We start from the raw sequence: 14,554 nt of genomic DNA, 5'->3' as shown, positions 1-14,554 counted from the left end.
AAATCTATAACGGTGAATCATATTTCCTTACATATAATGGTAAATCTTCAATGATAAATCGTATATTCTCGTATATAATAGTAAATATATAGTGGCAAAACGCAGTTTTCTTTCATAGAAGAGTAAATCTTCAATGGTAAATCATATTTCTTGCATAAAATTGTAAATGAACCATGAATCACCATGTTTTCTGTGTAAAATAATTAAACCACATATCCTGTGTAAGACGATAAATCATCAATGGTAAACAGCATATTCTTATTTAAAAAATGTGTTGTTATTCTGTATATACGTTATCACGTGTCCTATATATGTGTGGCCCACGTTATCACGTGGCATATACCGTATATATGCACGTGCCCTGTATACACGATACAGGTGACAAGTATATAATACAGTCATTTCACATTTTATTAAACTTTTCATTTGTTTGTTCTCTTGTCTGAGTCAAGAAAGTGCAAAACACAGACTAATAAACACGAAATGCGTTAAATATTTAAATAAGTAAATTAAATAATTAACTTTAAAAGAAATTAAACATTTTAAATTCTTCGCTTCTGCTTCAAAATGTGACTGTTTCATTTAATTGTTAATGGTTTACGAGCTTCATTATTTGTTCAATTTGAATATTCATCTGCAAATATTCCATTTGTTTAGTAAATATTTATCATTTCTGTAGAAATTTGCAACTGGCTCATTTGTATATCTCTTGTGTAATTGCACTCTTTTGTTTTACAATACTATATTTGTTAAGTCGGCAAAAATTCCACAATTTAAAACCGAAATATTTAATATTTTTAAATAAAAGAATTTACATTAATTGACGCTAATGTATTCCCTCGATCGGGTCGCATTTACATTTGTTGTGCCCGTAAGCTATAACATACGGGGGCCTTTCTCTCACCAAATAATAAATAATACGCTCTAAGCTCGTGTTTAGCTCGTGTAAGTCAAATCTCGTGTTTAATGTTTCATTTCATCTTTCTCTCTTTAAGTAGGCCTATCATTCGGAAGGAGATTCGAGGGGAGGACTTCAGAACCTTAAGCCCTACTCCTGCATTCTAAATGGATCCGAAAGTACGCAAAGGGCTCCTTTGGGTACTGGATCTGCTACTGAACCTATACTAGAGCATTCAGTATGGAAATTTCCAACAACCCGTAGGGAATTAAGCGTAAGCTTCCAACTCCCACCTCCTCGGTTAGAAGGCCTGATCCAGTGGGACATTCGGGTCATTTGCCTCCCAGACGAGCTGTCTGTTTTCATTTCTGTCAAGAAATCTTCAGCGCCCTCTTAATTAGCCACACAAATACCGCAGGTCTGTTGGGTATATTTTTGTTTACGGTTAAAGATGCCATACCACAAAGGAACGATCGAGTATATTCAATTTATAACTCAAATGACGTAGGCTAAGTATCAAAAATTCCGGACGTTTTCTATTTATTCGTTTAACTTTAAAATATAAATTAATAGTAAACTTTACGAATTATTTTTGTTTGGGATTAACATCAAACATTTGCTTCTGTAAACAAGTTCAATGCCCCCTTTAATCGTTCGAATTCTGCCCGTTTTAACTCGAATAAAATACAAAATAATAACGATAAATAAAACGAAATGAACGAAAAATTCAATTTTTTATTCGCTATTAACTTTTAAAATTGGGATTTAAGCATTTAAAGACTTGTAGAAATGCTTTCTGCACCGGATTTAATTCATTTACCGATGAAAAATTAATTAAAAATGACGAATTTTCTAAAGAATACGATTAAAATTATCCAGAAACGAGTTGCGTAACTTTCCCGGCTAAACTTTAAGTTTTTCAGGCAAAGTTATACAACTCGTCGTGTGAGACGCCATTTGTTACGAGATTTTTTTTTTATCAAAAAAGGTTTTAATATTATTAATTATTATTATAAAATGGCAAAAAGCGTAATTTTGAGGATAGAGATGAGTTTTATTTAGAAAACAATTGCATATACTAATAACGAGTAAAATCTTCATTAAAGTCAAACGCCACTCGATATACGACAAGTAACTCCTTCTATCGCCTCACCCCTTGACCTTTAACCTCATAGCATCAATGCCCCTAATATACAAACATACCTGCAGAATTTCATAAATTTTGGACAAAAGGAACGGGCGGTATTAAGCTTCAAAGTGGGGAAACAAAATCGTGCCACCCACCCACATCTACACCCTAACATCCTTACATACAGAAAAAAACTCAAGTTTTTTTCGTTAGACATTTCAAGTTTCCCCGAGTCCAAAAATATAAAAATCTTGGGGGCGGCATTTTCTGACCGATCGCCATACTTTCCCTCTGTTACATACAACATCCAGGAAGGTAAAATACTTGAAGTAGAACTGCTACTACTCGTATAAATTATGTTTCCAAGCTTGAATAATTATTCATATGTACTGTACACCTTAAAGTCTTGCTCTTAATTTCATCTTAATCAACAGCAACAACTCTCTAACAGGAGTTTTTATCACAAATATTACCTTTTCCCTCCTGTTTTATTAATTATAATGTCTCTGACTTGGACAGGCACCGTCATCTGGAGAACTTCACCTTAACGGGTATCAAAATATAATTAAATTTTGTAGAGTTTTCGTTTAAAAATGTCTTGTAAAAGCCACAAATTCAACTATTTCGCTCGAAGATCCAAACTATTTTGTACTCTTTACACAAAAAACTTGAGTGAATGAAACTCTAAAAACTATTTAAAAGATAAATAATATATAATAAAGTCACTCGAAGTTAAATTTTCCAAGTTATGGATTTAAATCAACGTATAAATACATTATTTACAAGACAAACAGGAGAAATACGATGGCAATTGAAGAAATATAGATAAAAATATCTCAAGAAAAATACAGAAATGATAAAAATATTTCTAGATAAAATATTTTTAAGTTAGTCACGAGAGACGTAATGGATGAAGGTAAGGCAAGTGATGAAAACTGATTCATCAAAGCTCAAAAATAGCTTGTCACTAGTATAAACCTTTGATAGATTTTCCAGTTAAATATTTTAGATTGGCTTGATCAATGGGGAAAAAGAATAGTCAAGAAGAGAATTTTTGATGGTATTTTCTAGTGTATTTGTCTAAATTTAGCTCCCGTTTGCCAGTGCTTTCAGGAAAAAAAAAAAAAAAAACATTGATTTCAAATAGTTAATGGAGGGTGTGAAATGTTTGGATACTTTCGACTGTAATAGAAAATATAGAATCATAAAAGTAGATAGATAATAAATATGTTGAACGAATGTAATAACTTTGAGAGATGAAAAAAATGAATTAAAATAATTGCTGAAAATATAGGCAGTCCTCAACGAAATTTAAGTTCTTAACGTTAGAAACTTTTCTTTTAATCTAAATCCTGTCATTGGTTAGAGAAATAAAAGTGGGAGGGATTACGTTTATCGTTTTAATCGTAATTCCGCCCACTTTTATCTCTCTAGCCAATTAACTTTTACATAATCGTTTTTCGTTAAATTTTTCAGCTTCTTATAAACTTTAATTTGCGAAAGTCTGCCTATGTACAATAGTTTTTTCTTTTGCATAATTTTTCATTTATAATACATTATTTTTATAACTACATTAAAATGTTTAACTCTAGTTTTAAGAGTTTCTTACTTAAAATTCTGGAGGAAAAAAAGTTACCTAATAAATAAAATGTGGTTTTAAATTCGCAAAAACTTCATGTTTAAGTGAGATGAACGTGTGTAAAATTGGACAAGGAGCTGTTTTGAATTGCTAACGGGTATATGGCGGCAAAAAGCAATTTTCTGCAGGATGTTTTAGACGTCTGATCGAGTATCTTGTTATCGTGCTACATTATTTGGCAAGTCGTGCCTTGCATTCGATTTCCAATGAAAAAAACCTTGGAAGATGTCATACACAGATAGGAAAATACAGGAATTTATTGTTTACTCTATCAACAAGATAATGGCAACGATAACTTACATCGATTTCACCTCCACCGTGTATATCATTTTTTTCAAGATCGTTTCTCTCAACAATATCGACAGTTTTGACATTGATCTCTTCTATATTTTCCCCCTCTTTCTTTCTTTTGTGATTTTGCCTCGGGTTTCAATTGGTTTCGTGCCACGAAAGAAGGATAAGAATCCTTCACAATGAAAAATTTATAAGTCACTGTTATACTTATTAATTAAATTGTCGTGTTTTTTTTTGGTAATATAAATATGGCCCGGTTAAAATCATCGAGATAAAACTAAGTAGAATTTTGATACTGATGTGAATAGAATCTCACTAAACTGGTATGACGATGTGAAAATGGTGTATAAAATACTCTTGTTTTCTTATAAAATAAAAAAGTAGACTCGATAAGTGTTAGAATTTCAAGCTCTCCTAGGGAGTCTTAAAATGCTAAAATTTAATAAGATTATTTCTTTTATCGTGATAAAAAAGGGAGGTCTTAAATCGACTCGATACAAGTTAAGTGTACTAAGCTTATCAACATTTTAAGGCCCCTTTATCACGTGATATCTAAGTTTTGTATTGAAATACATCGAGTCTGTCTTGTTTTTTTATTATTAAGTATTAAAATTTGTTCGGGGATTCAATACTCAATCGTATGTTCTATAATGTAGCGTATGTCTTCTTCAAAAAATCGAAAGAAAATGTGATTTTGTTGGCATTTTTTACGTAGATATAAGTAAAATTTGATGTCGAACAGTTGAATATGTCTCTCATTCACCTTCCCCAGAAAGTTTTGTGAGGCTAAAGTACAGAAAAGACGAGAAAAATAACAGAAGGACAAAGAAACGGTAGTATTTATGTACAGCAGTAAGTAAATAATAAAGTTTCTTAACACAAAACTTTTAAATATATTTGATTTTATAAATGTTTCCACTGATTTGTACGTTTAAAAGTGCCTTAAACTCGATATCTGTATTCCTGGCACGTCTGCATGTCTGTACGTAAGTAGATTAAAGTATATTCACGAGTCAAATCGAATCTTACAAATACGATTAAAACGATTCCCGACCGGAAACGGAAGTTAGTAACCTTTGTGTTTGAAGTGATGCTACGCGAATTGCATCGTATTATTTGCCTGTTTGCATTGTTTACCAGTTTCACAATCTGTACTAAGAAAGTAGGAAGTGTAAAAGTAGTAGAGAATCTCCTTTATTTTTTTTTTTTTTATTTAAGTATCGAATTCTGTACAGAACTCTTGCCATTTTGTAGGTAGAAGAAGACACGAGAAAGCACAGAGAACAAATATTTTTGCTTTAAATTATATAACGATTGTTACAAGAGATTGGTCACTTGGCAAAGTCTAGAAAACGTTGATAAATCTTTAACGAGATCCGAACCAAAAACTAGAAATAGCAAAAGATATCGAGCTTCAATCCATTTAATGTTGCTCCTTCCTGGTTTAGGCAATTACACTTTTTTTTTTCCTATTTCTTCCTAAATGCCATTTTACTTTACGAGTTCTTAACACTAGTTAAAATCTCTGTTTCGGGTTAAAGAGTTGCCAAAAATATCAAAAATTTTCTTTAGAATTCTTTAATGTTTGACGTTCAATAGATTGATCGTTATAAGGAGGTTTTACTTAAAAGTCTTACAGAGTCGTTATGAACAGGTTAAAATTAACGTTTTAAATAACCTCTTTATAACGATTTTGGAACGAAGTAAAAACTCTCGTTAAATAACGTTTGAACCTCTTTATAAAAAGATTTTACTTCGTTCCAAAATCGTTATAAAGAGGTTATTTAAAACGCTAATTTTAACCTGTTCATAACGATTTTAAAACCTTACAAGTGACAAAATCTGACTCGAAGTTTAAAGTCGCCACTCGTAAAATTTCAAAACTATTTAAATCCGCGTCAAGTCGAACCTCTAAAAACGGCCATCTGTAAATAATGAACGTCTTCCGGGATCCTTTAACAAAAATGCATACGTAATAACCTTCAAACAACGGCCACTTTTTACGCTCCTCTAGTGACCGTCGGATAGAAGTTTGGCTGCATTTAGATTTATCCATACTATTATTACTTAAGAGGTCCAATTTGTAAGCGGAACCATTAAAGTTTTAAGAAATTCGAGAATTAGAGAATAGTGTTTGCCCAAATTTCAAATTTCTTCGAATTCTGGCCCAAAAACCACTGTAATTTCTATTTTATTTTCTCAGTTCCGGTAAAATTGCGCTAAAGACCGAAACACGGTCAACTGATTTTTTGGTCCAACCTGTCCATTAATTAAACGTGATTTATTAATTTCAAATTATACAATTACAAAGTTTTATCGATTTTATTCTTTACATTCTTTGAATAAAATTAATTATAATTAAATGTTTATATTGTAATCATATTAAAATTAAATTTCTTTTCAATTCTTATTATTAAATTCTAGTTAATAAAGGAACAAGAGGAAGAAATAAATGAAATTTTTTAGATTAAAAATAAATTTTATTTACACTTTATTGTCTTGTAATTTTCTATTGTAAATAGATTTTTTTACGCTAATTTTTTTTATTTTTTATTTTTGCAGGTTTCAATAAATTAAACATTTCTAAAAGTTTTTAAAAAGAAATTATTAAATTTCAGTTTTTTCCAAATTTTATTACTCAAAATTTTATATAAAAACTCAAATTGTGTTTTTATAGACGCAAAACACAGGAATTGAGTTTTAAAGTTGATTTATATTATTGTAATTTTATAAAAATACATTCGAAAAATTGCATTTTAAAAAAATGCAATTTGTGTTTTCTTTTTAATTTTTTATTATGATTTACTTTTTGAAATTTCTGTAAAAAAATGCAAAATGCATCTTTGTTTTTTTTAATTGCATTTTTTATTTAATTTTGTTTTTAATTGTGTTTTGTAATTTATTTTGTTAATGTTATTGTCCTTTTTAATTCATTCCGAATTTTTTTTTTGTAGAAACGAAAGTTGAATATTTTAGTCATTTAATAAAAAATTAAATGGTAAAAAATACATAAAAAACGCAATTTATATTAACGCAAAAAATTCAAAATTCGATTTTAAAAACATTAGTTTTATAGAATTAAATTTAAAATTATTATTAAAACGTTTTATATTTTTATTCTGATATTTTTAAAATTTTAAATTGTATTTTTAAGATAATAAAAAATGCAATTTACGTTTTTGTTTAAATAAAAATTTTATTTTATAATAACGCTGTTACATTCGAACCTGTAATAACGGACACCTCCCAATAGTGTTCAGATTTTCAAGAATATGTTTTTTTCTTCTTCTTCTTTAAATGCGTGCAGAATAACCTCCAAACAACGGCCATTTTATGTCTCCGTCAGTGTCCGTTCTTCACAGGTCGAACTGTATTTTATTTTGAAATTTTTTATTTAACTTCTATATTTTAAATTTTAAAAAATTGGTTTTTTTCAAAATTTTTATTTCCTTATTTTATCTTTGATTTTATCGTGAAATTTTTTAAGAAAATACAATTTTTACTTTTTAAAGCGATTTATTTATATTTTTTTATTTTTTAAAATTTGATTAAAGTTTTGATTTATAAATTCACTTTATAACTATTTATTTGGAATATTTTTATTCGTAAAAATGCATAAATCACAGAATTAAAGAGGGAAATTGCCATAATCAGGAGTAAATGCTGAAAATTTACATGAGGAAATTACTGTAAAAAGTCTGGAATTATTACTGTTAAATGCAGAAAATTTTTGGCAAGACGAAATTTCTTATTTTCTAGAACATCATTTTCTTAATGAAGTCATAAATTCGCCAGAAATATTTCGGATTCTAACTGCACAACACCAGCTTAAAGTAAGGGGGAGGTGGGCAATTCGCGTCATAACTTCTGCTCCCCCCATCAAAATTTAAATCAGTATGCAAACGTTTCGCCGAGTAATTTATGTCGAAAGTTCACGAATTTCGTATTAAATCTCTAGAGAAGTCTTTTATTTTACTTTTAATTAACCTCAAAGTTACGCTAACTCGACCCCTCGATTTAACGAATGTTTCGCTCAATTTAGATCCTCTCGGGCCTCAAATTATCGTAAACTGAGTGAATGGGAAGCACATTTTGACGTCTAAAGAGTCATTTTGCCCCTTTTCGGGCCTTTTTGGGCCCAATATTTAAAAACAGCGCTAAAATAGTAGTGTCATACTTCACGTTTTGCCACAATACAGTAAGTGTTTCTCTGTGACGGGGCCGATTTGACACCAAAAAAATCGAAAGAATAATTGGATAAATAAATAAAATGAAAGTTTATCTTACTTTTATTAAATTTAAAAATTGTAAATTTATTATTTTTAGTGTTTACCAGGCACTAGTTTCATCGATCTCTTGCCTTTTCTTTAACACTTCCTGTTAAACGAATCGACAAAAGGAATGCGCTTAAACCGCAAAAAAATAAATAATAATAAATAAATAAATAAACAAATAAAAAATGCTGTAAAAAATAAAAAAAGGGCACACCTGAGATCGAACTTTTATTGGATTAAAATAAGAAACAAGACTCGCCTGACGAAATAAAATGGATTAAATTCGATTGTTGGGATGTAAAGCGGGTGATGCTCCTGATGGAATATAACATTAACCAGTAATTCGACTCTTATAAGCTGATTACCATCAACCAGCGACAAATTAAACTTATAATAAATAAATTCTGGGCAAATTCTCTTATTTTTTTGTATTGTTTTATAGAAATTTCTTTGTTTTTTTTTATTATTCGAAAGTGACGAAAACTTAAGGGAGAAGCCACGAACAAATTTGTTATTCCACCCTCCTATGGCTAGCATTGGAGAATTTACAGGGTAAATAGTCAGTTAACCATTGCTGATCTATTCAAATACTGTATTACTTACAAACTGTTTCGACTGTACGTTACGCCGATTTTTTCAAAAATTCGTGTTTACCTGATTTTCGGACCACACCGTACTTTGTACCGCTTGTCGAAGACGATGCAAAGAACGTATTTGCTTATTGTTCGGGGCGAAATCTTCAGTGCTCGTACGCCGAAGTGTTTTCAGATTTGCGGTTATCCGACTTTTGGGCCAGTTTGCATTCTCACCACATTGTAAAGAAAATGACAGGGTTGCCTAATTTACATTTGCATTTAATTGAAAAGAAAGGGGGGGGTGCCTCCAGGTTTCACTCATAGGTACGACCTGGAGGTTGGGAGGGAAAAGTTGATGAAATGGGAGTGAAGGAGATGAAGGATAGGGGATGAAAATGGAGCAAAGTGGGATAGAAAGGTAAGAGTACATGGCGCCTGCCTCGCAATTACAGAAAGCATAACAATACATAACACACATTAAAGAATAGGGTTGCCTAATAAACGCACCTTCCGAAGGAATATGCGTTTATTTTGGTGTGAAAAATTACATCGCATGTGACTCTGGAAGGTTCTTAGTGAACCCCTTGCCACCGCTAAGAGCACTTATTCAAAGAAAAAAATTCCCATTTTTTAGTAACTCCATGATAAACGAGTTGCCATTTTTGTGCTCTAAACTGGAAATTATTATCGAGAATAAATTTCCAAAACGGATCGATACCCGGTCCTTTGTTTCGAATGTTAATTGCAAATAATGATGCTTTACATGATCCTCCCTTATCTTCAAAGCATCATTGTCTTATCATTCCTATTATCATCTAAATGATAATTAAGGATATTTAATGCTCTAATTCCTCTTTAATTCCTTACAGCAATAAATCCAGAATTCTTACAAAAATTTTACGCTCAACGATCGAAGAAATATAAAAACTTAAAGAATTTCAGCTGAAAATATGGTGGACCGAAAGTCGATTAACCATTCTAAAAACTTGGCTGTTCTTATAGAACAATTTAGACGTTACAATGGTTAACTGATTTTTGGGCAAGTATATATATAATTAAAATACCCGTTTATACCCGTTATAGAGCTTTATGGAAGCCTCAAAAATAGTTTTTCCATATAGAAAGTGTTTGAGGTACGGTTCCTCATCTGAGAGTCCCATAGACGAGGCCTTATTTCTTTTGTATTAGGAGAAACACTCCTTTAGTTTTTAGTTTGTACGGTTTAATGTATCGGGGAGGAGACTCGAGAAGGTAAGTGGCAAGGGCCCTAATTTATCATCGAAAAAATTAGTTTCTAAGCTCAATTATTAAAACTCACAGAACTGTATAATTCAGTAGTAAGAGCAGACCCAAAGTTAGCAGAATATACCCCGTTATAGCGCTTTATGGAGGCCTCAAAAAGAAAGTCTTCCGTATGACAGATGTGTTTGAGGCATCTTACATGCGAGTCCCACAAATGAGGCCTCGTTTCTTGTGTATTCAGAGAAACTATCCCTTTAGTTTGTACTGTTTTATGTATCAGGCCTCAAGAAGGTAAGATTATCTCCCGTTATAGCGCTTTATGGAGACCTCAAAAACAGTTTTTCCATACATCAAATGAGGCCTTACTCCTTACTCCTTGTATTTAGTGAAACTACCCTTTAGTTTGTATTGTTTAATGTACAAACTAAAGGGGCCTGAGAATGATAAGTAGCAAGAACCTCCCTCTCGACCTTGGAAACTGTAATGGGTGTCGAAATCGGTAATGCGTTTTCCCGAATGGAAGTACGTTTAGACTTCGAAATCGGAAGCTTTTCGGCTGTCGAGACTTCTGACATTGATTGATTGATGAGTCGACTACAACAATGGACACGAATCCAATCAACAACACCAATTGTATATATTCCGCTATAGTTCTGCCATACTTTACTTCTTTCTTACTCTAATATACATTTTATACGACATTTTCGCACATAAATCAAGACGATTTAATATATTTTCTGTAAGAGGGTGTCCTTCACGCTTTGGCACTTCAGATAAACGATTCCTCCTCTCTTTATTATAGCAATTGGCCCATTGTTTCGGTCGGAAAAAATCGTCTTTGTAGCCGAATTTCGAATCCTTTTCAACGTTTAAATATCCTTTTTGTAATTTAAAATTTAAACTGCATTTTTAAAATTGTAATTTTTATGTAATCTTTTTCTAAAATTTAATTAATTTATAATTATTATATTTAACAAGAGATAGCGGCCTGCCTCCTGCCAAATTGCTCAGTATTTATTTAGCATTATAGCCGGGTAGAGAATCCGGCTGTTCTTTTCGTATTTGAAAATATTATCGAGTTATTTGAATCTATTAAATATACTCTTAATAAGTATAATTATAATTTTCATTAAGTTTTTTCGTTTAAACGGATAAATTTTAATTATAATTTTACTTTAAAACAATTTTACGTCCGCATTTTGAAATTTATCTAAGAGATGGCGGTACCTGTATAAGTTGGTGCTGTTAAAGACATATTTTTGTCGTAATAGCACGAGATTATACAAGCGTAACAATCGGCCATTTTGAATCTCAACGTTGAATTAAGCAATTATTGATAAATGTGCTGGCGTAAAATATTTCATTAATAATTAATTCCGTAAATTTGTTATAATCTTTTATTTTTTTATATTTATTAAGTTAACAGTTTAATTTTTAGAAAAAAAATAATAAAAATAAAACACGCACAAATTTACCGCACGTTTATAAATTATTTATTACAATTTTTTATATAAAATACTTTTAATTCCTGAATGTAATAGAAGTAGATTTTTATTTAGAGTTGTTTAGAAAGAAATTAAATTTCTTCCCTTTAATAACTTATTTTGCATATTTCCGAAAGTTCCAGGAACTTTCCTTTCACTTTTAAATACTGTATTTTTTTTCTTTAACTTTTCGCCTTGTGGGCACTAAGAGAGCCTTTTTTAGCAAGCCCATTATGGGTTCAGCTATGCCCACGGCCGGGTGGTGAGGGATGGGGTCCAACATATCCGCACGGACTACTCCCCAAAAATTCCTGGGGATTTATCGACCTGTCCGGATTCGATCCAGGATCTGCCAGAGCGGTATGCTTTCACCTTGACCGCTCGGCCATCCGGCCGTCTCTAAATACTGTATCAACGAGCTAGAATATACTACATAGAGTTTCTGTGACCGTGGTTACAGCGCACTTGATGGCAACGACGGGTACTATCGATGAGTTGGAATATTCTAGCCCGTTGCCATTACACACCACAAACGCCACGCCCTTTGACTAAAAGGAAAATGGCGGATGTGTATTCAATTTTCTTCAAACATGGCATCGCTTCAGCCACTCTATGTATATATTCTAGTTGTACTGTATTTACAAAAGGAAAAAACTGGTGCAGTTGTATAGTGTAAAAGTAAATTGCATTCTCCTTCTTCCAAATATAAATCTTAATTCGAGTCCTTTCATAATTTTTTCTTAGGACCACTTATTTATTTTTTGCACTAATTTTAATAATTTGTTCTTCCGATAAAAGTTGAGGTAAAGCCAATTTCGTATTTATAATTCCTTTTTTTCGGTGATTCATTTTTTAAAGATTAATTATTTCTTTTAATTTAGAAATAACTTCGAGGAAACGCCATCTCGTGATGTTTATATTCCATCCATACTGTACTGTATACATAATATATTATACACTAAATAAATATCATAAAGTTAAATATATATAATGAATATAATTTAATTATAAATTGAAATAGTATTTAGAGACTAAATGAATAAACGATACAAAATGCCACGCGAGAAGGGGTGCAATCGTAATTTAAACAGTGCCAGGGCGCTAACCCGCTAATCTGCATACAGAGGTATGAAAGATTGTGGGAATTCCAATAAAACACGTATTGTGGCTTGTTAATAACTGGAAATACGTTTTTTATTTATCTTGGATTTGTGAGCGTAAACCATGAAAATCGATGTCCTGACTACAATTAATATGTGAATGTTCTTTCAAATCCTCTATTATAAAAGCTTCGCTATTATAAAAGCTTCGTTGAAATAAAAAAGGTGGAAAGTTAACTTTCCACCTTTTTTATTTCAACAGAAAAATTACAAAGTTTTAGATGGACCCGGAATTGAGGCGATGAATAAAGCGATTTCTAGAAGATTGCGCTTTTTATTTAAAAATGGTCGACTTTCTTTTAAGAACGCGCTAATTTTGACTGATTTTTCCTCGGTCATAAAAATATGAGGAAACAACTCACATTTATACACTACTTAATTATTTATATTTTTGGCATATTTAATGAAAAGAGTATTTTTAACTCTTTACAGTTATCATTTTGGAAATAAAAATAGTTTACGAATAAAGTTTAATTAATGTTATTTTATATATCAAGCAAAATAATTTTGCAAACCAATCAAAAATAAAATACTGAATTTTATTCAAAATCGAATCTTTTCATATGAGAAATTAATTTTGTTTCGTATGATCAATTTTTGTTTTGTTTTTGAAAACGAAATTTAAAAACGCAGAATTTAGAAAATATTTATTATATCCAAGTATAAATTTCATTAATAATTCATCACTTACCGCCTCTTTGACGGGATCTTCAACTTTAGCTCTTTTTTTTTCGGATCACTTGATGATCACTTGGTACCTCTGACGAATCACTTGATGATTCCATTATATTTATTTTGATGGAGAACTTTTTTATATCTTTGTTTTCTTTTACATGAAGAACCATTGCCGCGACGTCACTGCCCTGATCTGAAAAGTCATCGATTACTCCTGATTGATCGCAGACCATTTCTTCCTCCTACTACTCTTCAATTTTAGGTTCCTTGTGAAACAATATTCGGATGGTAAATTAATAATAATTATTCGTTATAGCGAGTTATAAATTTTATTAATAATTCATTACTCGCGGGATCTTGAATGGTATCCTGAGATTCGAGAAAGATGGAGGACTTTCAAGACTTTTTAAAACTGTTTTAAGGTAACTGGGTAACATTGTTTGAAAAACGTCTTTCTCCTCTACAGCGGGATCCAAATTTTCAAAATTTTGGATACGTTACTGTTGTAAATAATTAGATAATAACTTTACTAGAATATTGCATACAACTTTATGATTTTTTAATAATAATAATTTAGTTGTATTAAATTGTTCCTTACGCTCGGAAGGTATCAAATATTGCAATTTTCTATTTTACGACTTCGTGTACATTTTTTGTTATTACTTATTCGTATTTATGTTGGTCATCTCGGTGTGATATAATATGAAGTTTCGCTTTGTTTGCCTTTAAAATTGGCACTAAATCGAGTGTTGTGCTAAACTGAAGTGCCTCAGATAATAAGAATAATGTACAGTAGTGAGCCCCGTAATCGATTTTAGATGAGAGTTGAGAAGGGTTTTCTGTTCAATATTTATTAGGAAGATGCTTTAATTAGCGCTATATTGAGATATGACTGATCAAAACTGATATCCTGGAATGTAATCTTAATTTAATATATTATACTGAGCATGAGGTAAATAGGTTGGCTTGTTTTACGATGAGTTTGCACCACGTATAAGTATGGTTTTACAGCATATTAATTTGTTGTATTTTCTGTAATTTAAAGATTCAAATATAGCCCTAAATCTGAAGAATGACTGAAATGGTTTTGTTGGGACCATGCGATAGGGTCTAATTCTAGTTCGTATTTTATTTTTGTTTTACATTGTTATTACTTACAGTTTCCTCGTTTTTAAAGGAGGAAA

Source organism: Centruroides vittatus, unplaced genomic scaffold (genome assembly GCF_030686945.1).
Source record: "Centruroides vittatus isolate TY-2023 unplaced genomic scaffold, ASM3068694v2 scaffold_654, whole genome shotgun sequence".
Lineage (NCBI taxonomy): Eukaryota > Metazoa > Arthropoda > Arachnida > Scorpiones > Buthidae > Centruroides > Centruroides vittatus.
This window is presented reverse-complemented; position numbering follows the sequence as displayed.